Here is a 24345-nt window from a genome sequence, read left to right as displayed (position 1 = left end):
AAGTTAAATCTGCTATCCATGTTAGAATTGTTCTACACTATTTGTTTTCCAGATTTCCATTTTCAATAACCTTTCTAGGTTTCTTCGAAGGTTACTTAAAAGGAACACCTAAAATCTACAAAGTCTGCCGAAAAGCAAAACCTCCAAGATGATTTAATGTGTGTAATACACAAAGATTCTTACTTATTAGTTAGGCAGCAAACGTTTGTAAAGGCCCTGAATAAAAATTCAAAAATAATTCTAGGAGGACAATCCAGTTTTTCTGATGGGCCTTCTACTCAAATGCAATATTGAGTCTGCTTGCCCACTGTTACCTACATTTTTCCAAGGTGTACAAGCATTAAAGTAAACCAAGCATTGGCATAGCAATAGATCTCGCCTTTGGGACCTTATAAGCATTTAGACTATAATACAGCAATACATACAGCCTAACTTCCCTCCACCCATATGTGTCTTTCACTTTTCAGTAACTACATATCAAATAACACACAGCTTAAATGAAAATTCATAGTGAATCAGTGGGAAATGCACTATTTGTACGTTATGAAACCTCTATTAGTTAAGGCACCGCACCAAATCTCATGGTGCAGTGGAGAATAGTGACTTGTGTATATTTAGTGCTACAAGGCCCCAGTCTGTGACAGAAAGCGCTGTAAACATGTAGACAATTATTTTACATTTGTATTACACACAGTATAGATACAAAATGTGCAAAAATGTTTAAGATAAAAATTACAATTACAAAAATGCTTCCACAATATAGGTATTTTGCAGGCTGTATGTAGTGCAGTGGTTTATTTATTTAACCCTCTTTTAAAAGCACATATCACAGCTTAGCAGGTAGCTAGGTCCCTTACAATACCTCTCAAAAAGAATACATGTGTGTCACCAGGCAGCTTCAAGTTATTCCATCAATTTCACATATGCAGATTGACCAGTTGTGCACATTTACATTTTTTTCAGTCAGCAATACCCAGGCAAGAAGGCTACTTTAGTTGTCTGCCCCTCCCTTGGTTTCGCAGCATAAGACACACCCTGCCTTATACTTCAGTCGAAGCACTTCAGCTGTAGAAATGAATAGTCCGGAACGGTTGACTTTTGACAAAAAGCAGGGGGACTGTTTTCCTAAAGTGTGCCCCTCAGATCTCTCCCGCTTCCACCACTGACTAGAGCTGTGATAATTTGTGAATTTGGCTCGTAAGCTATACCAACATTATTCTAACATGCACCACGAATGTACTAATGCATGTGTTACAATTGTAGCACCGAGAACACAATGATTGCAATAGTGTGAGCACCTGCAGTGTAATAATGAGTGAAACACACCTGTGTTGCTGCTCCACCCATCCCCTGAACTAGGACAGGAAGCACGGTATTGCGATAGTGAGTGAAACACACCTGTGTTGCTGCTCCACCCGTCCCCCAAACTATGGCAGGGTGCACTGCAAACATTTGTGCAGCAGTACTGGGGCTACATGTCTGTGCAATGAGCGCACACACATTCCACAACTTCACAAGTGAGCACCCTGTAAGCGGACATGCAGGTGGTAAAATACAAAGAGTACACACAAGAACGCCACCCAGCTGTGGGTGCTACCCTGCTTTGTCACAAACAAAATATGTCTTCTGTCGGTCGCTGCCAGTATTTCCACCGAGGAGTTTTACAGCACGACTTTGCAACGAGTAAAACACGTTCCATCTAGAAGGCAACCGCACGACCCCCTGGGAGTGAGCATATCATGGCGTGGGTACCACGAGTACACACCACTGACCTTTGCAGCACACCCCACAGCCAATCTGTCAACAAACCCGAGGTGCTTGCAACTCAACTATCACAAACACCCAGATCAGTTGTTGTTCAATCAATTCTTCATTTAATTTTTGTCCTCTATGATGAATCAGGACTACAACTTCCAGAGTGCAGTGTTTTGTTAAATTAAATCCCGGGATGGAACATGGTGATCCAGTTGACCTGGACTCTACAAGTAACTTTATATGTACTCAGGGATGTGCTGCGGTTGTATTTGGTTCGGAGGGGCCATTTAATGCTTTTACCTTGATCGAGAAGACGAGGGCCATGGAGCCCAAACAGCAGAAGCAGTTGATAAAGATGGCGTTGAAGAGGGACCAGACGACTAAGTCCTTGGGGGGCTCGGGTACCGGAACAGGCTTTGTGTCTTCCGGCAGCCTCCGGTATCCCTACTCTCAGGCTGCAGCGCCACAGGCTCCAGGGGCATATGCCATGCTGTCCCGGGGCAGAGCAAAACACTAGGCTAGAAGGGTGGGAGACACGTGGGAAGAACGCGGTGGAGGCAGGGCAGTGGTGAGGGCACGGGAGGGAATAAGAAACAAGCCAACACGAATAAGGGTATACATGACGACCCGTTCAAAAGTACATACAATAAAATCACTGTCAGCATATGCAGTGCGACATGTTTTCATGCCGCTGGCAGACACACAGAAAGACAGGCTATACAGATAAGTAGCGGGTGACAAATGCAGCAAGCACGGGCATTAAAGTGAAAGCGACCGCACTAAATAGAAACATGATCCACAACAGATGGCACATTGCGCGCCGCTGCTCACAAGGTGGATGCCGTGGGAGTAAACTTTTTCAGAAAAGGTGGGACATGCACCCGCCTTTGGCCAATGGCATGCTTTCATTTTTGAAAGCCATACGCAAAGGCCAATAGAATGTGACAACCACATGCACAAGCTTTCAGAAATTCTGGAGTGATTCCAAGAGGCCCTCTCCTAAAGCAGCGCATGCGCGCTGAGCTAGGCTCGACCTAAAAAAGTAACTCCATACAGTGGCGGCTCCCCCATTGGGGTGTGGGGGCGTCGCCCCACTGCGCCTGGTTGGGGGCTGGTGGGTGGGCGGTCCTGCTCGAGGGCAGGGGGGCGGGGGGAGAGTGGCTTACCCACTGTTGTGGGTACTGTTTGGTCGGCCCCAGGGCCGAACACAGCAGTTATGCACACTCTCCCTTTTTCTCTATGTAGGCTGCTGCATGCAGCCTACATAGAGAAAATGGCCTGGCTGAGGCGCTCTCCGCTGCGCCAAACCAATCACAACGCTGCCATTGCAGTGTTGTGATTGGCTTGGGTAGGGGAGGGAAGCTGCCTGCTGCCTGCTTCCCAATTCTGCAGCAGGAACATGCAGACCTGGCTGCCGCTGCACCATTACAGCGTAACCGGCCAGGAGCGGAGGCGGCACGGTACCCGGCACTCAGGTACGTTTTATTTTTATTTTTTTATTCCCCAGCCACGACCCCCCCCTCCTCCCGCGAGCATGCCGGCCGCCGCTGCAGTACCCATTGTCAAAAGTAGGACGCTGGTGTGAGTCGCTGAAGTTTGACCAAACTCTTGAACGCCAATTTCCTACAAACGTTTTTAATAAAAATAAAAATGCTAAAGAGTTCGATAGCTCATCTAACTACAAAGCTAGCTTTATTTTTACTTTAAAATATTTTATTTGAGCTATGGCCAAGTGGGCCGTCGCGACAAAAACCTTCCGTTTGCGTCTTTAAATAAAATAGTGTAAAAGCATGTTTTTTCAAATTAAGATTGTTGTGTAATGCGAATTATGAACATTACAGGTTATCCCCTTTGGCTGTCTTAGTTGCAAATCCAACGTACAGATGCCAGCTCTTTCTTTCGCCACCTGAAGCCGTTGTCCCGGTTGCTTCTGTCCTTTCCAGTCTCACCCCGGAAGCGGAGAGGACATGTAAATACAGAGCCCCTGCGCGGCCTTAGCGCCGTCAGTACAGCAAAGTGGCTGCGATGCAGAGAAAACTAATACAATATTCCTAGTTCAGTCCTTGGATATTTGGGGGAAGTGCAACTTTCCCCAAAATAGTAAAGGAAGCGATATTTATGTTGTAAAATCTGTCCTGTAATATGCAGTGGAGGAAAGGAGAAAAAAAATCAACAAATACTAGATAACCGTATTGAAAATTAATTTGACACCTAAGGTCCTTCCTGGGAACTGCTGCCCGAGGTAGCAGTGGACACTAACATACTAGCACTATCAGTTAGCGCTTCAGTCTATTGGACCTGGTGAAAGATGTCCAGCTTGGTGATACTCATTTTATCAGCACTGATAAAATGCGTGACCTTTCTCGGGATTCGAACCTGCGACATGTAGTTTGCAGCCAAATGCCAACAGCAACCGTTCAAACCGCAGCCATTTATTGCTGTTCTGGTCTGTGACACACGTGCATAACCTCAACTGGCAGCTATTATGACATGTAATTTACCTCATACATACTTGTCAGGGACACCCCGGAAATGTGACAGTATATCGCGAGTAACAGGCCCAGTTCTGTGGCTTGTTTAGCATTACATGTATTCAAGTTGTACACACCTTCTGTTTCGTTGGTATGTTGGTGGTCGCATTTGTAGAAGCAGGTCAACATCTGGCAAACAGAACCGTTATCACCCCCTCCCCAAACACGCGCGCGCACAAACACAAGGGAAACAACAGTGCGTTTCCAAAAGCCACCAAATGATAACTCAGCATTGTTTATTATTGATACTCACGTATTCGAAAGCGGTGCTTTGTCCTGCCCTGTGTCTGCAAGTTATGACCAAAATAAAAGGAATTATACAACATTGAACCCGACACTCGTATTTTCGAGGAAACACCGTTGAACTATAGCTGCACGCTAAAGAAGAGGAATAAAAGCCTCGCGGTGCAGTGACATTTATAAACAACTCCCAGAAATCTAATACGGGAAGTACCTTCAAAAACGGAAAAGGATCCATGAGGGGCAGAGTACCTTATAAAAACAAGGACATCGAACCCACGAATTGTTACAGAGATTCTGCTTTAAAGTGATAAATCAGAGCCATGAGCACGCATGGATTTTTATTATAAACTGAGGAAAAAGGAAATAGGATTGTCATAAGAGAGAGACAGAATTATTGTGTCTTGACAAAGATGGTATGATTAATTTGAAACCATCGAAACGCGTCAACGCTGTTGGAAGGCACAATCCAAGGACTAACACAGACGGGTCAAATACTGTTTGAATCAATGTATTACGAGCTGTGTTTTTGAGTCCAATGTGATGTGCATCTGTAAAGAACAAAAGCTGTGTCTTACATATGTGTTTGTCTCTATTATGCTGGTCATAATTGTTGTTAAAAAAACAAACAAATACAAATAGGGTCTGAGGGAAAATATTTAGAGACCTTCGAGGATTCCTAATCCCCCTTTCCAAATATTCAAATACAAAAAGAAATCCGAGGTCTATATCGGTACCTCCGGCAGGGACTCGCGCTGGGATGGAGGAGTGAGGAATTGAAAACAGCTATAAGGGTATAGTAATAACCCATTTTTCTTTGCGAAGCCTACGATTAGAAGCTTTGATCATGAGGTCCTGAAGAAAGCCAGGGATAGTCTTCCCGAAGGCTGAAACATGTCGACCAGTACATAGGAGCAGCAAACGTCTTTTAACTGCTTCTTCTTTTTTTCTTTTCATACACTGCTTTTAGATAGGAACACGATTGATGGGACACAAGTTAGAATTATATACCCAGTGTTCGTCAATTGTTTATTCTATTTTAAAAACACCTTAAAAAATACAAAAATTTTCCTAGAATTTTTTTTGCATTGCACTCTAAATTCTTTTTTCCTCTTTTCTTTGATGAATGCTTGGTAAGAGGATACAACTCATTCGTATCACCTCGATGTCACAAGAGGTTGTTGAGAAGAGTTGTTTGGTACCCCAGATGATGACACTGGGCACTTTCAGAGTGTAATGATGGGATGCTGATTATCCTTAGATCAAGTTCCTTCTTGTTGTATCTGTTTCTTACATGCTTACCTCTTTAATTTACTCTTGGAGCAATTGCTAAGTGGCAACTTTCTTGAATTTGTATCAAGGGTTGCGATATAGACCTCGGATTTCTTTTTGTATTTGCATAATTGTTGTTAATCAATTCCCTCCTGATTAACATGTACTGTATGTCTTTAATTTTTTTTTAAAAAGATTACTTTTTTATTGTGGATTATTGTGATATTATATGTGATTTTAATTGTTTTGGAATAATACGGACACATTTCTTTCAATAAAATGTTTTTGTAATATATGTATTGGATATAGTATTCAATATTTTATTGTATTGTTAGCTATTATATATGGAAATTGCAATTGTTGGGTCAAGGGAATTCCTTTTATTTTGGTTATAAGTACCTCATTTCCCTTGAGAGCTTTAAGGGGTCCCTCTCCTTTTTTCTCTATTCTGCAAGTTATGATACAAAGCAACTCACACTCTTAATAACCAAAGGGTTTCTTATTCAGTCAAGTCCTAAATAACACTCTTTCCACATGAAAATTCTGCCAGTACTGGGAATGCCACCGGCCATAAATCAAAGGGCCAGCACCGGCAGGACTGGCTTCACTCGCAGCCCTAAATAAACATAATTAAAACATGCGCCTTTTTAATGACGGTGCGTGCATGCGGTGAAATCCAGTATTGCCTTTCGTGAACTCCGCTCACGGTGTGCCTGCGCGTGCTGCATCAGAAAATCAATTACTGACGCAGCTTCATCAGTTAGCCAAAGCGAGGTGGAGCTAATGTGCAGTAAACACAATTATGTTCTCTCATTATTGAAAGCAAAGTGGTTCAAGCAAGTGCTTTTGCATTTCAGCTTACTAACGGAAAGTACGCCTCTGAAAGGCCACTATATTCTATCAATAGACTGCTCTAAAGAATCATCAACATGCAAAAATACTAATCATACTAATAAAAGAATAAATAATAGTAATTTGTTTTAAAGCTTCTGGGTCACACAAACGCGCCTCGGTGCAGGAAGGAGATATTTGGATAGAAGCTGGGTGCCTGGTGAATATAGAACATTCCCAAAATCGTGGGTGTCTAGAAATGCAGCCTAGTTGCTCGACTCACAGATATTAACGGCCACATTTCATCTCACTTTAATTGTACCTCTGGGGCAAGATTACGACTTGAGTCCGGCAAGGGGGCCTATTACTTCCAATTGTTTTATATGTGCTTTCCCCTGCTAACAGGCCTGTATTACAAGATGATAAATGCACCCCTGTGTTACAGAGTGGGCTCTTCTCACCTTCAGACTTGTCACATATTAGGCTTTTCCATCCCATCTCATTGAGGGGGGTGCCCGGCCAGAAACAAATACTACAGCCCTCCAAACCGAGACAGACACTTTGGCAATCAGGGACACACTAAAGAAAATTCAGTATATACTCCTCCGATATGTATTCTTGCACTTTTTTCAGTGACAGACACTCCAGCACTTCACTCAATGACACTACCATAATTCACTCAAATGTTGTTGTGCTTCACTCCGTGACACTCGCTATAGTGCTTTGCTTGGTGACTAATTGTAGTGCTTTAGTCAGCAATAGACGATACAAGTTGTGCCTAGATTTCTACTGCATGTGGATTAACCCTTCAAGTATTGTGAATACTTAGAGGGGATTGAGGATTAAGTTGAAGGGGTGCATGTCAGTGGAAGAGTCTGGTAATTACATTGGTTTCAGTGTTCACAACATCTGGTACATAAATACAACCGTCGCATAACTAGTTACTTGGTCTGGGAAAGCTAAAATCGTCAGCAGCAATGCATTGTATCTTGAAGTGTGTTATGAAGCTCTGTGGTTATACTGAATAAGCAACTACCTAGGTTATATGACATCTCTTTATTAATGTAATAACTGCACTTTCACAATTGCTTTATTAACCTTCCTGCTTTCTCAAATTTGCTTGAAAATGCACCATTTGTCAACTCTTTTTTCAAAATTTTCTCGGAGGGAGAATCCCCCCAAACCCCCTGTAGGTTGTTCCAGCTCGCTCGCCGCGCTCGCTCACAGTGCAGTACGACAATAATTTTACGCCTCATCACTTTCAAATGTCACCAGCCGCCACTGCCTCCATATGAAGCCATCGCGTCTGACTTCCTTAGCATTCTTAAGTCCTCCTGCCTCTCTTGATACATTTTATACTCTTTATAGCCCTGGTGGTCTATTTATTTAGTATTCCTATAAACTCATAACAGGTCATCTCCATTTCAGATGAATTATGGAACCACGGCTACTGATGTTGCTCGTCACTTGTTGCCAAGATTTATTTGCTTTATATGGACAAAAAGTCACATTCAAGGCCCTCCACAACTCAGACCCCACCTACCTGAAGACCTTCCTCTCCCCATCAGAGCCTCCTACTCTCTCCTTGAATTCCGCAAGAAGCTGAAGATCTGGCTCTTCAATAAACCAACCAGATGCGGGGCTAGGCACACATACCTACTCAGTGCTAGTATACCTTCCAGGGTGATAGTATGCTTTACAAATATACATAACATTAAATCACATTCCACAAAAGTTGGTGAGAAAGCCCTTTCTTCGTCCAGATGACATTACAACACTGTAAAAATAGAACTCATGGACAGGTGAGGAGGGAGGAAGCTCGGAGTTTAAGCAATCTAGGAAAGAAGGTCAATCTACTAAGTTTAAGGTCAATTAATGCATCAATTCCCTTTTAAATTTCCTGCAGTCGTTCTCTAAAAGGCCATTTCCAGCCAGCCAGACACTTGCAAACGAAACAGGTTTGAATTTGGTATGCTTAAAACTAGACACAATGTGCATAGACATTCACATATCACACAGGAAAATAAATGGTGCCACCCTTCAGTTCCCAGACTTTTCCAGTCAAGAACGCTTTAAACGATCCATGATCATATAAGAGGAGGCGGGCAAGCAATAAAAGAACTTTAAGTGGGAACACAGTACTAAGCAGAGTTAACACTGTTACTAAAGATGTATTACTTTCTTCTAATAAACTCTAGGAATAGGTTAGCCCCGGACACTAAGATGGCTTCTAGATAAGTGTATTCCACCAAGCTTCCCTATAACTAGTTCCAAATGTCTACTCGTCAACACCATGCAAGGATTCATGCATTTCTTAGTCAAGCCATACTCCTGCGACAGAATTAGTTCAGATTGTTACTTACTAGATGTTGCCATTTAGTTAAATTAGGCAACTATAATAACCCAACAGAACGTCCCACAAGGCTCCGTACTATCTCCAGTGCTTTTCTAACTGTACATGTAACTACTAGGCTGGTTTCTAGAAAATGTGGGCATTTAACACAAATATGCAGATAATTTGCAACTTAAACCTTTCTTCCATACCAGATATCACCAGATTACAGCTGTTTGAAACCAAGTTTACAGAAAAACAAAACAGAAAAACAAAATAATCAACCCAATCTTAATTGCTATACTAAAAGAGCACCGTTTCTTACCATGATTCTTGAGGACTCTAAAACCTCTTGGGTTTCTGATCAACAGCTCTCTTTGGTCCTGCATACCAACAAATGATTTCAATCAGCAAATTTGCATCTATCATTAAGTATCACCTCTCCAACGATCAGATGATGTCAGCATCTGTATGTTTTGATTGCCTGCATCATCCACATGCTTTCCAAATACATGTTAGACCTCAAAAGGCATTTCTAGCGCTCAACTGGACTCCAGAAAGAAGAATGCACTTCGGAGCCAGCCATACTTATGTTGAGCAGGCCCTGTGACTATGTGGTAAATATCAGTATGAGATATCAAAATGTATACTCTTCCACTTTGAGAATATATTTGGCCTGCTCCTGACAATCATCTGGCAGTATTTCCAAAGGGGGAATAATGTTGAGCCACAACGGCCTATTGTTTCATGGCAATTGAGCACTCTTGTTAGCTATCCTAACAGATATTGCTGCGAAAACATAGTTTCTCTTCCCTAAAGGCATCTGCCTTTACTGTCTGCTGGAACTACAGTGTTGCTAAACTGCAGGAAGGTCCTTGAGCCATAACAGACATTACCAAATCCATCTTAATTTGATTCGGAAAGCATGCAGGTGCTGAAGAACAAGTTACTTACCTTCGGTAACGATGTATCTGTAAGAAACATTAGTTAGTTAGATTCCTCACCTTAGAATATCCCCAGGCGTCAGACTGGATCCGGAAGATTTTTCGTCAGCAATACCCCTTGCGCGTCGCTAAGGTCGTCTGCGGCTCCGCGTCCGTCGCCGGTGTCGTGCGCCGGAATGACGTCGGAGTACTTAGACGCCGCCCTCGCGCGCTGACGTCAGTTCTTGTACATAGCCTTCCGCGCCAGGAACGCAGAGCCATGCAAGAGACCGACACTGGTGCCAAAAAATTCTAGGGCCCTGAAAGGGATAGCCTGAACCCTAGATGTCAGTTCGCAGAACGGGGAGGATGGGTGGGCCGGTGAGGAATCTAACTAACTAATGTTTCTTACAGATACATCGTTACCGAAGGTAAGTAACTTGTTCATCTGAAAGAAACACGTTAGTTAGATTCCTCACCTTAGACTAGATACCCAAGCAATACCAACCCTGGTGGTGGGTCTGCGAACCAAGATCACACCAGAAAGTCCTGGAGGACAGAACGGCCAAAGAAGCCATCCCTCCGGACTTGGCTGTCTAGGCAATAATGCCTGGCAAACGTGTGCAGCGAAGCCCACGTTGCCGCCTGACAGATGTCCTGCAAAGGGACTCCCCGTCCCAATACAGTAGTAGCCGCTGTAGCCCGAGTAGAATGGGCGCGCAGCCCAACAGGCGGTTCCTTTTTTGCCAAGGAATAACAGATTTTTATACACAAAACGACCCACCGGGAGATGGTCCGTTTGTGTACAGCTTTTCCCTTCTTTGCACCCACGTAGCCAACGAAAAGCTGGTCGTCCACTCGGAACTGTTTAGTGCGGTCCAAATAAAAGGAGAGCGCACGTTTTGGGTCCAGACGGTGGAGCCGCTCTTCCTCTTTGGAAGGATACGGAGGCGGAAAGAAGGTGGGCAAGGTGACAGATTGCCCAAGATGAAAGGGGGTCACCACTTTCGGTAGAAAGGAAGGGCGAGGCCGAAGGACAACCGTGTCCGGATGAACAGATAGAAAAGGAGGCTTGGACGATAGAGCCTGGAGCTCACTCACCCGTCTAGCCGAGGTGATGCCTACCAGGAAAGCAGTCTTAAGAGTTAAAAGACTAAGAGGACAATTGTGAAGAGGCTCAAAGGGAGCGCACATCAGGAATGTCAAGACAAGATTCAAGTCCCACTGAGGCATTACGAAAGGGACAGGAGGGAACGTGTGAGTAATGCCTTTAAGAAAGCGTGACACTACAGGGGACTTGAAAAGAGAGGGCTGATCTGGAAGCCGTAAGAAGGCAGAGAGAGCAGCAAGATAACCTTTCAAGGTGCCCAGGGCAGAGCCCTGCCGGGCCAAAGAAAGAAGAAAGAGGAGAACCTCAGACAGAGGGGCGGAAAGGGGATCCACAGCCTTTGCTGTGCACCATGCCACAAATTTGTTCCACCGGCAGGCGTATACCGTCTTTGTGGAGGGACGCCTGGCTGCCAGAATGATATCACAGACTTCAGGAGGCAAGTCAAATGGCATCAACTGCCGCCGCTCAATCTCCACGCATGGAGGTGGAGGCTGGACAGGTTCGGGTGGAGGACCGTCCCCTGCTGCTGCGACAGAAGATCCTCCCGAAGGGGCAGACGTATCGGAGGATCGGTCAACATACTGTGTAGCTCGGGATACCAGTACCTTCATGCCCAATCCGGAGCCACCAAGATGACTTGGGCCCGGTCACGCTTGATCTTCTTCAGCACTCTGGGCAGAAGTGGTATAGGCGGAAAGGCGTACAACAGACCGCAACTCCACTCGCAACGAAAAGCGTCGCCGAGCGAGTGCCGCCTTGGAAATTCCAACGCGCAGAACTGCTGACATTGCGCGTTCTCGTCGGTGGCGAATAGATCTAAGCAAGGCTCTCCTCACTGCTGAAAGAGACCTTGCGCCACCTCGGAGTTCAGACGCCATTCGTGATCAATCATGCACCGGCGGCTGAGTTGGTCCGCTCTGGTGTTCAGAGAGCCTGCCAGATGTTGAACCACCAGGGTGATGCCCTGGCACGACACTTCCCCGGACAGAGGGAAGGAAGGCTTTCAGTGCAAGACGGATCGCTCTCAGCTCCAACAAGTTGATGTGGAGGCGAGTCTCCGCCGGAGGCCAGAGGCCTCTGATCTCCGCCTCTCCCATATGGCCACCCCATCCCAGGAAGGACGCATCCGTCACTACGACATGCTCCGGTAGGGGTAGGGAGAGGCTCTTGCCCGTGACCCAATCGCGGTCCGTGAGCCACCACTGCAACTGCTGTGCAGCGCCCTCCGAGATCAAGACATGGTCGGACAGGTTTCCGTGATGCTGGGCCCACTGAAACTTCAGGTCCCACTGCAGAGCCCGCATGCGCCGCCTGGCGTGATGCACTAGTAGGATGCAGGAGGCCATCAGCCCCAGAAGCCGCAACACTAGCCTGACCGAAACCCAGGATAGAGGCCGAAAGATGGGAATCAGGGCCTGTATATCCCGGACCCGCTGCTCCGGGGGATGGACCCGGAACTGCGCCGAATCTAGAACCGCTCCGATGAAGAGGAGCTTCTGAGAGGGGCTCAGGTGTGACTTCGGCACGTTGATGGAAAACCCCAGCAAATGCAGGAGATCCGCCGTAGTCTGGAGGTGGGAGACGACTGCCTGGGGCGAGCCCGCCTTCAACAACCAGTCGTCGAGATAGGGGAAGACTGGAACCCCTGATCTGTGCAGATGAGCTGCGACCACCGCCATCACTTTCGTGAACACCCGAGGGGCACTGGTAAGGCCGAAGGGGAGCACGGTGAACTGAAAGGGCTCCTGACCCACCGTGAACCGCAGGTAACGCCGGTGGGACGGCAGGACGGGGATGTGGAAATATGCGTCCTGCAAGTCCAACGCTACCATCCAGTCTCCAGGGTCTAGGGCAGCTAGAACCTGAGCCAAAGTCAACATTTTGAACCGTTCCTTCCAGAGGAAGGCATTGACGTTCCGGAGGTCCAAGATAGGGCGTAGGCCCCCTTTGCCCTTCTTGGGAACCAGAAAGTAGTGGGAATAACAACCACGACCTACTTCTGGGATCAGAACGCGCTCGACGGCCCCCTTGGCCAAGAGGGCCGAAACTTCCTCGTGGAGAAGATTCAAATGATCCCCCGAGATACGGTGGTGCTGCGGTGGCATGGCTGGAGGGGTCGTCTCGAAGGGGAGGGAGTAGCCCCTTTGGACGATTTGCAGCACCCACCTGTCCGACGTGATGGAACGCCAGTGGAGCAGGTGATGGCGAACTCTGCCGCCCACTGGCGTGGAATGGGCCTGAAAGCTCGGACTAGGAAGGCTTTGAGGCGGATGCTGCCGGGGTGGATGTGGACTGACCGCGTCGTCCTCCGGTACCGCCTCGGCAGAAACCACGTCCGCGACCGCGTGCAGGCTGGTTCTGCGGCCGGTGGCTAGGCGGACGTGAGGAGGAGCCCCTTCCTTGGCCACGAAAGGAGCGAAAAGCGCAAGTTTGTGGCCGCGGGGCCGAGAGGCCCAAGGACGTGGCCGTAGCCCGGGAGTCCTTGAAGCGAGCCAGCGCACTGTCCGCTTTGTCACCAAAAAGGCGAGCGCCATCAAAAGGCATGTCCATGAGGGTGCTCTGGACATCCCCTGAAAAAGACGTGGACCGCAGCCAGGCGTGACGTCGAAGCGCCACCGTGGTAGAAATCGCCCTACCCAGCGAGTCCGTAGTGTCGAGTCCACACCGGATTGCATGGCGCGCTGCATCTCTCCCATCGGCCAGGGCCGAGGAAAGCCACGCCCGGGCCTCCTCCGGGCACAGTGGCAGCACGTCCTCCACCGCATCCCACAGAGAGTGGGAATAATGGTCCAAGAGACAGGCGGTGTTCAAAGACCGCAGGCCCAAACTGAGCGAAGAGAACAGCTTCTTACCAAACTGTTCCAGTCTCTTGGAATCCCGGTCCGGAGGAGCGGACGGGAAGGAGGATTGGGAGGTAGAGGCCTGGATAACCAGACTTTCGGCGGTGGGGTGTTGGGACAGAAAACTGGGGCCGCCCGGAGCAGGGCGGTGGCGCCTGGCAACGTTCCTATCCTCAGGAGGGTCTGAGGAGGGCTTGGACCAGGTGCCCTGCAGAACGTCAGTGAGGGCCTCATTGAATGGCAGCAGAGGCTCAGTGGAGCATGCGGCAGACTGAAGCACCTCAGTGAGGATGTTAGTCCTCACAGCCACGGCAGGCAGCTCAAGCCCAAGGGCTTCGGCCGCCTTGCGCAGCACCACAGAAAAAGCTGCACCCTCCTCCGAAGCCACAGTCGGAGGAGAGATGAATCCAGTGTCCGGTGAGGTATCCAACCCACTGGCCTCCCCCAGTTCATCTGCCCAGTCCTGTGCAAGTTGGCTCTGAAGGGCCATAGGGTCATCAGACCCCTCCCAGTCGCCCCCGTCATCCGATTCCTGGTAAACAGGAGGAATGATCGGAGCCGGTCGATAGACAATATGTGTCTCTTGCGGCGTCGGGCGGCGCCGCATTGGCGTCGGGACCGGACAGGGGCTGAACCGGGGATCGACGTCGACCGGAGCCGGCGTCGGGGGTGTTATCGGTGTCGGCGCCGGCGGAGGAGGCGTAACGAGGTCGACCGGCGTCGACAGGGGCCCAGGCTCGGGCCCCTCGGGGACCTGCGCCGTCGGGGCCGGAGCCTCCAACGGCGCCGGGGCCGCCGGCATTCGAGGTCGCCTAGTCGAGTCCGCGGGGCCCGAAGGCGCGCCAGCGGGCATCAACGGCGGGGCCAGGCTCCTCATGGCCGAGAGGAAGACACTGACCTCCGCCGGCGTCGCGTCAGTCCCAGGGACCGTCGGGTATGTGGAACCACCCGGACCCTCGGCGAGTCGCGCGACCGGCGAGGGGAGTCCGAAGAGCGGTGTCGCTTCTTGGGGTGCCTCGACTTACCATAAGACTTCGAGCCAGACGAGTGACGATGTCGAGTGCTGCTCCGCGACTGATCCTTGGACCTCGTCCTGGACCGGGATCGAGAGCGACGCGGAGCCGAGTGGCGAAGCTCGAGAAGCTTGCGGGACCGCTCCCGCCTAGCTTTCGAGGTCAGGGCCATACAATCGGAGCACGACGCCGGATCGTGGTCGAGGCCCAAGCAGTACAGGCACCGGCGGTGATGATCGGTCACCGACATCAGTCGGTGACAGTCGTCGCAGGCCTTGAAACCAGGCATCCTACCGGCACCAGAGTCGAGAAGTGACCAAAAAGAGTCAAAAAAGTTAGTCAAAAATTGACTAAAGGGGTAGCTCTCCCGGATCTGCGCTTACTGGCGCGGAAAAAAGAAGAACTGACGTCAGCGCGTGAGGGCGGCGTCTAAGTACTCCGACGACGTCATTCCGGCGCACAACGCCGACGACGGACGCGGAGCCGCAGACGACGCCTAGCGACGTGCAAGGGGTATTGCTGACGAAAAATCTTCCGGATCCAGTCTGACGCCTGGGGATATTCTAAGGTGAGGAATCTAACTAACGTGTTTCTTTCAGATTAAGCAGCCTTATGCTTCACTAGTAGAGCGATAGAGGAGGATCCTACTTCAGGGTTTTGCATACACAATCCTTCCTCCCCAAAGATAGTATGGAACAGAAATAGACTTTATGGATCGTTTTAACTTAAAAAGTTGAAATTTAAAAGAATGGAGGTCTTCTTTATGGATGCTATAAGAAAAGTAAATTTGAGATGGATAAATTACTTACCTGTAATCCTAGTTCTCTTCCAGGGATATCCTCATCAAAGTTTTAAGCACATGAATAGTCCCGCCCATGAGCGGGACCCCGGAAACATATAAAAACATATGTGGAAACCATATATGTAGCTCTATATCTATATATATATTACAATAAACACACAATGCAGTCTTCCATCTACCAGAATGCTGAGCAATGTTGTAAGAATTTCCCTTGCACATAAATACCATTTCAATAAAGCAGGGAGAAAGAAACGCATTTGAAAACTGCTTTAATGCACAGCAGAAATCATATTCCTGCAATGAGGAATGAAAAAAACCATTGCCAGCACATAGACTGCATTGCAGAAACATCAGTGTAGAAAGCTAAAAAGCTAACACACAGAAACACACAGAACAAACTGGAACCGTGCCTTTAAGGCAGCCATGACCCCTAGCTTCCCATCATGCTTCGGGGTGACAGTAAAGTCAGTTGTTCTTTGTGGAGACCCGAAGGCCATGGCACAAAGAGATTAACTGTATCTTCATCACTTGCCCGGGGAGGCGGGTGAGTTGCTTATGACTTTGATGAGGATACCCCTGGAAGAGAACTAGGATTACAGGTAAGTAACTTATCCTTCTCTTCCAGGGGATCCTCATCAATAGTCATAAGCACATGAATAGAATAGCAAGCCCATCCCCTCAACCTGCGGGCAAGTAACCAGAGTACAATAATACATACAGAAGACATAGTAAGAATAGACCATTATAAAGACTCTAATCAAGCGAGCATTGGAACAGATTCCTCAAGGAGGCCTGGCCTACTTGGGTATCCGCTCTGGAGTCAGAATCCAGAAAGTAATGCCTGGTAAACATATGGACCGATTTCCAAGTTGCAGCCTTGCAAATCTCGGCCATCGGTACATTGTGTAAGAATGCTACAGTAGCAGCCTTGCCCCTAGTAGAGTGAGCTTTAGGGGAGGCTAACAGAGGCTTGCTCGCTATTTGGTAGGCCAACTTAATACAAGACACTATCCATCTTGAAATGGATCTTTTGGAGGCTGGAAAGCCTGTCCTAACAGAGCCGTAATTTACAAACAATTGATCAGCCTTTCTAATGGATTTTGTTCCCTCCAAATAGAACTTGAGAACCCTCTTGAGGTCTAATGAATGAAGAGACGTTTCTACAGGTGTAGCATGATTTGGAAAGAAAGAGGGGAGAGAAATTGTCTAATTTATTTGGAAGTCAGACACTGATTTGGGTGGGAAGGAAGGGTGAGTTCTCATAACCACCCTATTATGATGGAAAACCGTATACGGTTCCTTAGAAGAGAGTGCTTGGATTTCACTCACTCTACGTGCTGATGTAATAGCCACCAGACAAGCTACCTTCCATGTAATGTGTTGTAATGTGGCCTTATGAATGGGTTTGAAGGGAGGACCCATCAATTTGACAAAACTAGATTCAACTCCCAAGGCGGAGAAGGAGGTCGGACAGGAGGATAAACCTTCAACCCCTGTAGGAAGTCCTTGACCATCTGAAGTTGAAAGAAAGAAGGCTGGTTAGGTGATTTTCTATATGCCGTGATGGCAGCCAAATGCACTTTTATGGACGTGCATTTCAAACCAGATTTGGCCAAGTAGATCAGATACGGCAAGATTACCTCTTCTTGCACGCTAATTAGACTCCAACCATTACGAATACACCACAAGTAAAACCTTTTCCATTTAAAAGAGTAAGAGGCTCTTGTGGATGGTCTTCTTTGACTCCCTCAAAATGTCCATGCAGTCCTGAGGGAGGTTCAAATGTCCGTACTGCAGGATTTCAGAAGCCATGCTGCCAAGCACAGCGAGGGAAGGCTGGGGTGCAGAATCTTCCCTCCCATTTTGGTCAAAAGGTCCTGCCTGCAAGGGAGTCTCTGATGCGGACAGAACGAGAGTTGCAACAGGTCTGGATACCACCATTGGCGAGGCCAATCCTGTGCTATGAGGATTATCGTCATCCTGGATTAGATTAGCTTGGTTACCACCTTCGGAATGAGAGGGAGGGGCGGAAAAGCGCATGCAAACGTCCTGGACCAGTCTATCAAAAGAGCATTCCCCCTCGTTCCTGGTCGGTAAAATCTGGACGCAAAGGCATGGCATTTTCTGTTTCGATCGTCTGCAAAGAGGTCGATGGATGGATGACCCCATTGATGAAAAATGTCTGCCACCACTTCGTTGTTGAGCACCCAGTCTTCTTGTTCTTCGAAGTGTCAACTGAGGGCCTCTGCTCGCACGTTCTGTTCTCCTGGCAGTTGCACTGCCGTGATCGAGAGGTTCCTGACCAACAGCCAGTGCCAAATCGCCTGGGATTCTAGAGACAGAGGGCGAGAGCATATTCCACCTGGTTTGTTCAAGTAATATATGGTGGTTGTATTGTCCGTTTGTATCTGGATCGATTCGGACTGAATCGACGGCTGGAATGCCTTGAGGGGTAAATGAACCGCCCGTAGTTCTAGCATGTTGATATGTTAGGTCTGGTCTTTGCTGGTCCATCTGCCCTGAGTTTGTAGTTGACCCAGATGCGCTCCCCATCCCTGAACAGATGCATCCGTGATCAGAGATTGTTTTGACAGAGGTTGATGGAATGGGACTCCCACCAGAAGATTCTTTGGCTGCAGCCACCAGAGAATGGACTTCTTTGCTGTTTGAGAGAGAAGAATTTGGTTGTTCCAATGACCCGAGGATTGCTTCCATTTGTCCTACAGATCCTGCTGCAACAGTCTCGTTCTCAATCTGGAGTTGGGTATGAGAAAAATGCAAGAGGCCATCGACCCCAGCAGAGTAGCTACTTGCCTTACTGATGGTTGATGTACTTGAAGGATGATGTTGCATTTGTTTCTCATTGATAACAATCTCTCCTCCGAAGGAAACACTTTTCCGAGGTTGGAGACCAGGGTGGCGCCCAGATAGTGAAGTGATTGAGTAAGTTGAAGAACTGATTTTTCCACGTTCACATGAAGACCTAAGCGTTGAAGGAGATCCAGGCAAATGTGGAGGTGCTCCTGCACCATGTGGGGGGATGATCCCTTCAACAGCCAGTCATCCAGGTATGGATACACAAGCAGGCCGTGGCAATGTAATGCTGCCGCTACTACTGCCATGCATTTTGTGAATACCCTCAGGCATATTTTAGGCCAAAGGGTAATACCTTGAACTGGTAAGGCTTCTTGCCCACAATGAACCGCAGGACCTTGCGATGCCATGGTGTAATTGGAATGTGAAAGTACGCATCTTGGAGATCCACTGAACACATCCAATCTCCTTTCCTCAGATGTGGAAATGTTTGATGGAGCGCCAACATTCAAAACTTTTCTTTTCTGATGAACTTGTTCAGAGAACGTAGATCTAGAATAGGTCTGAATTTGTTCCGTTGGCCTTTTTTCGGAACAAGGAAGTATCTGGAGTAAACTCCCTTTCTTCTCTGTGCAGGAGGGACCTCTTCTATGGCTAGTTTCTTGAGAAAGGGTCGACACTTCCTGACGCAGCAGATCTAGGTGTAGATGACGTGACTTTACCGGAGGAATGTCTCTTGGGGACACGCAAAAATGTAGTGCGTACCCATTTTTCAGTATATTCAGCACCCACTGGTCTTTGGTGATGTTGTGCCACTCTTGTATGTAGTTTAAGATACTTCCTCCCACTGGAGTGTGCAACAGTGCTAGAGGAAGCAGAAAATCATTGCTCCCCTTGAGCTTTTGCTGCGGAAGAGGACTGTTGTTGGTGTCCTCCTCTTCCTCTCGAGGAACGACGGCCTTGAAACTCGGACTTGTTCTGCGTGTTTTGCGAGCATTGAGGGGTTTGAACCCTCTATCAGTAATTTTTACGATTGTAGGGCCTGTAGCGTCGTTTAAACTTCTTTTTCTTCTCCAGGCCCACAGCCTTTACCGTGTCCAACTCGGCTTTCATTCTGGCCATTTCCTCATTGGTGTGTGATCCAAATAGGGATTTTCCAGAAAACGGAAGATTCAAAATGCGTTCCTGCTCTACCGGTTTAAACGCTGTCAGGCGCAACCAGGAAGATCTCCGTGCACATATGCCATGTGCATACGAGTAAGCCGCCAAAGACACCCCATCCGCTGCAGTGCTGATTACCTGGTTGGCCACCAGCGCCCCTTCCTGGAGAATCTCGGAGAAGTCCTGTTGATCCTCCTTTGGAAGTTTGTCTTTAAAACGCTCCAGCGAATCCCATAAGGACCTGTCATAACGGCCCAGCAGAGCCGCAGTGTTAGACACCTGAAGAGAAGACGCTGCAGAGCCGCAGGCCTTCCTATCCCAAGAATCCTGCGCTCTACTTTCTTTATCTGGAGGAGCTGAGGAGGAAGAAGTCACTGCGGGTGTCTTCTTTGTTGCTGCGATAATGACAGAATCCGGTGGTGGATCAGATTTCAGAAAAAGAGGATCTGATGTAGCAGGTTTATATTTTTTCAGGATCCGAGCCGGAGCTGCTTTAGCCGATGATGGAGTGAGGAAGATGTCCATTACCGGCTCAATGATACCAGAAACCAAAGGAAGCAATGGCCTCGTCGCAGATCTCTGATGGAGTCTCGAAAATGATGGAGGTGGTGGTGTGAGGAGCTGATATGGCTATGCCCAGCTTTTGCGCTCCTCTGGAGAGAACATCGTGAAAGGTATTCACATCATCGATGGGTGACACCCTAGAAGGTGGACTATCAGTAAGGGTAGGCGAGTAGTCACTTTTGGAGGAGTGTGTCGAAGACGAGGACCAAGATGGTGTTCGCAGTCTCTTGTGATGACCCTGAGTCGACCTGCGCTCAGGAGATCTGTGTTCTCTAGTCCGAGTAGTGGGGGACCTGTCCACTTCCTGCATGAGACGTTGTAACAGGGATCTGTGCAGTGGATTGGAATAGTCCGTAGGCCGCTGGGCATGATCAGAGGGTTCTTTCTGCCAATGATGGAGAGGTTGGAGCCATCTGCGTGAAAGGTGGAATGAAGGAGATCGCTGTCTCCTTGGAGAGCCTCTTGGAGGTGATCTTGGAGGCTCAGGCGAGTGAGCAGAAGAGCTGCGTGACATCGCAATCGTCTGGGGTGAGCTCCAAAAAGAATGAGAGGACTCTCTGCGACTTCTGGAGCGTGATCAGAGTCTTGATGAACGATGTGACGTCGATGGAGAGTGCTTCGACGTCAATCGGCTCTGCATCACCATCACTGGTGAATCCCTAGAGCGTGATCTTCTCCTCGACGTCGATCTCTCCGTGTGCTTCGACGTTGCATGATGTGACGTCGAACACCTGGAGCCAACAGACTTCGCCCTCGACGTTGAGCGTGCAGGATACCCCAAGTACGGATCGACGGAGAAATCCTTCTCGACATCGTTTCTTGATGCCTGTCAGATCTCTCTCTCGATGCTGAACATCTACTGGAAGTCAGTGGAGTTGAGATCGGGGCACTTCTCGTCGTCGATGGAGACCGTCATCTCGACATCGAACGACACCTGGTGTATTTCACTCTGAGTCTCGATGACTAATCTTTCTTCGTCGTCGGCGAAGATCAAGCTCTCGACGTTGAGCGTTGCTTGGATGACAACGGAGGCATTGAGTGCCTTGCCTCTGGTGACGAGGCGCGTCTCGACGTTGACCGCCGCCTGGTTAACGGAGACGCCCACTTCGACGCCAATCGCCGGTGACCTTGCGACGGCGGAGCATGTCTTGACGTCGAACGCAGACTTGACGGCGACGATCTATCTCTCGACGTTGGGCGAGCCCGCACCAACGGAGAGCGACTCCTCGATGCCGATCGTCGCCAGGCGGCGGCGGAGGATCCGACATACCTTTGGTCTTCAACGACGATCGGTGTTCTCTCGATGGCGAGCCCGCTGTCGATGGTCTTCTCGTCGACGTTTTCGTTGCCGATGAAGGTATTTGTGGCGCCGAGCCTGACGCCGATGGAGAGCAGACTGGAACCTTACTTCTAGATGGAGTGGTGGCTCTCTCTTTCCTCTTCTTCATCGGAGACCTGCCTCTTGAAGGTGCTTTGCCCTTCTCAGCCAGCCCATAGAGGCGAATCCTCTCCCTGTCCTTCAGAGGTCTTTTGGACAGCAACTGGCAATGCTGACAGGTCTTGGGAGCATGAACAGAAGGAAGGCAGAGAATACAGACAGGGTGGGAGTCTGTCTTAGCCTTCTTCTTGCCACAGGAAGGTCAAGAGTCAAAAAGAGAGAGCATTTTTGATTGGAAAATAATGCTTAACTCTCTTAAAAATAGAAAAGAAGTTCAGTTCAGTTCAGTTCATACGTCTTTATTTCGATAGTTTCATCATAAAAGACAGTCATATAAAAAGGAAATACATACACCATAATTCATAAGAGACTGTTTAAACAGTTAAAAACAGCAATATGTAATCTTTAAAACATTTCATAAAAGATTATTAAACCTCAGTTCAAGACGTAATTTCAGATTTAAATTTGTAGTCATATAATTTTAGATATATCATGGTACATTGGACCTATCTGGCTCTAATGATCCATGCCCACCCTAAAAATTTCGCCACACCAATAACGATAAACTCCGAGGTATTAAATCTTAATTCGCATAATGCATCTGCACACCTCCTGGAGTTCAACCGTTTGCAGATAGGCGTTAACCATTTACACCTTGGCACCGAGTAGGCAGGACAGGCAAAGAAAAAAATGACCAACACTTTCCCTGTATTCCTTGCACCATGGACAGTATTCATTTAGCTGGCCTTGCCATTTTTTAGTAAAGGATCTCAGGGGTAAGGACCCCACTCTAAACTGATGGTATAATTTTCTATCTAGGCTCCTCGTAATTACATCCCAGTAGTCCTCCAGATGGGGATCCAATTTATATACTGGGAACTGACCCGTTAGTGTAAGCAAATCCGATTGCAAGACTAATTGCTGTTTAACAGTAGCCCAATATTGCATTTTAAAATCTTTGGTGGAGGGAAAGGCATTTGTACCCGGGTCAGACCACAGTAAACTAAGTCCCATGTTATCCAAAATTTTCCTTACTTCTCTAAACCAGGGAATTTTTGCATAACCCGGAATAGATCTTACATCTTCGATTTCTTTAGCAAATAGAGCCAGTTCTGGAGTAGTCCAAATACGTCTCCATAATGCTACCAACTGGTACCGTACTTGTTCCTTAACTGTTTTACAACCCATATCCAACAATAAGGGTTTAATTGGTGTGGATTGGGGTAAACTAACCAAATTGCGTAGGAATTTATTTTCTATCCTATCCAAGGGAGTTAAATCTTTATATCCCCAAAGATCAGCACCATACAATATGGCAGAACGAATCCTTGCATTATATATTTTTAGGGCTGGCTTTACCCTTTTAGTCAAAGATTTGCGCTGCTCCTGGATTAGGGTACCCGTAAGTCGCGCAAATTTTAAGCAGAGAGCATCCACCTGTGGCTGCCAACGCAGATGAGAATCTAAAGGCACCCCAAGATAGGTCATGACATCCACCTGTTCAAGCTCAACCCCGTTCATACTAACATAGCTTTTTAAAGATCGAGTTTTGGTTAGTACCATAAATTTAGTTTTGCTCACGTTAACCTGCAGATCATTTAGTTTACAGAAATCCTCAAATCTATTGATCGCTGTCTGTAGACCCTTACGAGTCTTAGAGAGGATTAACGTATCGTCTGCAAAAATGAGCAGGGGGAACTTAGTACCTCCCAAAGTTGGGGCGTCAGTGGGGGTTTCAGAAAAAAAACGGACCACTTGATTAATAAATAACAAAAATAAAGTGGGAGCCAGAACACACCCCTGGCGAACTCCACGGGTTACAGGAAAACTATCCGTCACCTGGCCCTGTCTCCCCCACCTAACCCTAGCAAAATTGCCCATGTGTAGTCTTATCACTAGTTCAAGAATGTCCTGCGGCATCCCTATATCCCCTAGCACGGCCCATAACTTTGCCCTGGGCACAAGGTCAAAAGCGGACTTAAGGTCCACAAAAGCAGCGTATATAGTTCCTCCACCCAGTAGCACTACTTTCCAGTATATCTGGATAAATCTGAATACCTGGTCAATAGTGCTAATACTAGACCTAAAACCCGCTTGCATTGGTGAGAGAATACTCTCATTCTCCATCCAAATCTGAATTTTTGCAAGGATCATCCTTGCTACAACTTTCTGTAGGGCATCTATAAGGCTAATAGGGCGGTAGTTCTCCGGGACAGAACGATCTCCTTTTTTAAAAATTGGGAGGATTTCCGCCCCTTTCCATGAATCAGGAATCCTGGCCCCACTAGCAATGGCATTGGCAATCTTCGTAATATAAGGGACCCAGATCCACTGATCTAATTTAAAAAGATCTGCCGGGATGCAATCCATTCCAGGTGCTTTCCCCGAATGTATCAAACCCAATGCCAATTCTGTGTCCTCATTCAGAAACATTAAGGATTGGGATGATGGGGCACGCAATTGTACCGAATTTTCCATCACATAATCAGGTACGTTCGCTACTCCCTTGAACTGGGAAGAATAAAAATCCACCCAGGCATCAGTGGGGCCATGATTTTCTGGAATTTGCGAGTCTGGGTTTCTGCCCCAATTCACCACCTCCCAGAATTTAATCTGATTGGAAGATAAACAGGCCTCGTAGAGGTCCTGCCAGTGGGACTCATCCCACTCTCGCTTTGCCTCCCACAGAAACTTTTTGTACCTCACACGGGCCTTTTT

At 47.7% G+C, this 24345-nt stretch overlaps 1 pseudogene across 1 annotated transcript in view; it reads right to left on the bottom strand.

Moving 5' to 3' along the window:
• Nucleotides 1–24345, bottom strand: part of LOC146866933 (lysine-specific demethylase 5B-like) — a 623554-nt pseudogene that overhangs the window by 77639 nt on the left and 521570 nt on the right. The gene's annotated exons all lie outside the window — the stretch shown is intronic.

This window comes from Triturus cristatus, chromosome 1_2 (genome assembly GCF_964204655.1).
Source record: "Triturus cristatus chromosome 1_2, aTriCri1.1, whole genome shotgun sequence".
Classification (NCBI taxonomy): Eukaryota; Metazoa; Chordata; class Amphibia; order Caudata; family Salamandridae; genus Triturus; species Triturus cristatus.
Note: the sequence above shows the minus strand (reverse complement) of the source record. Positions and strands in the feature narration are given on the sequence as shown.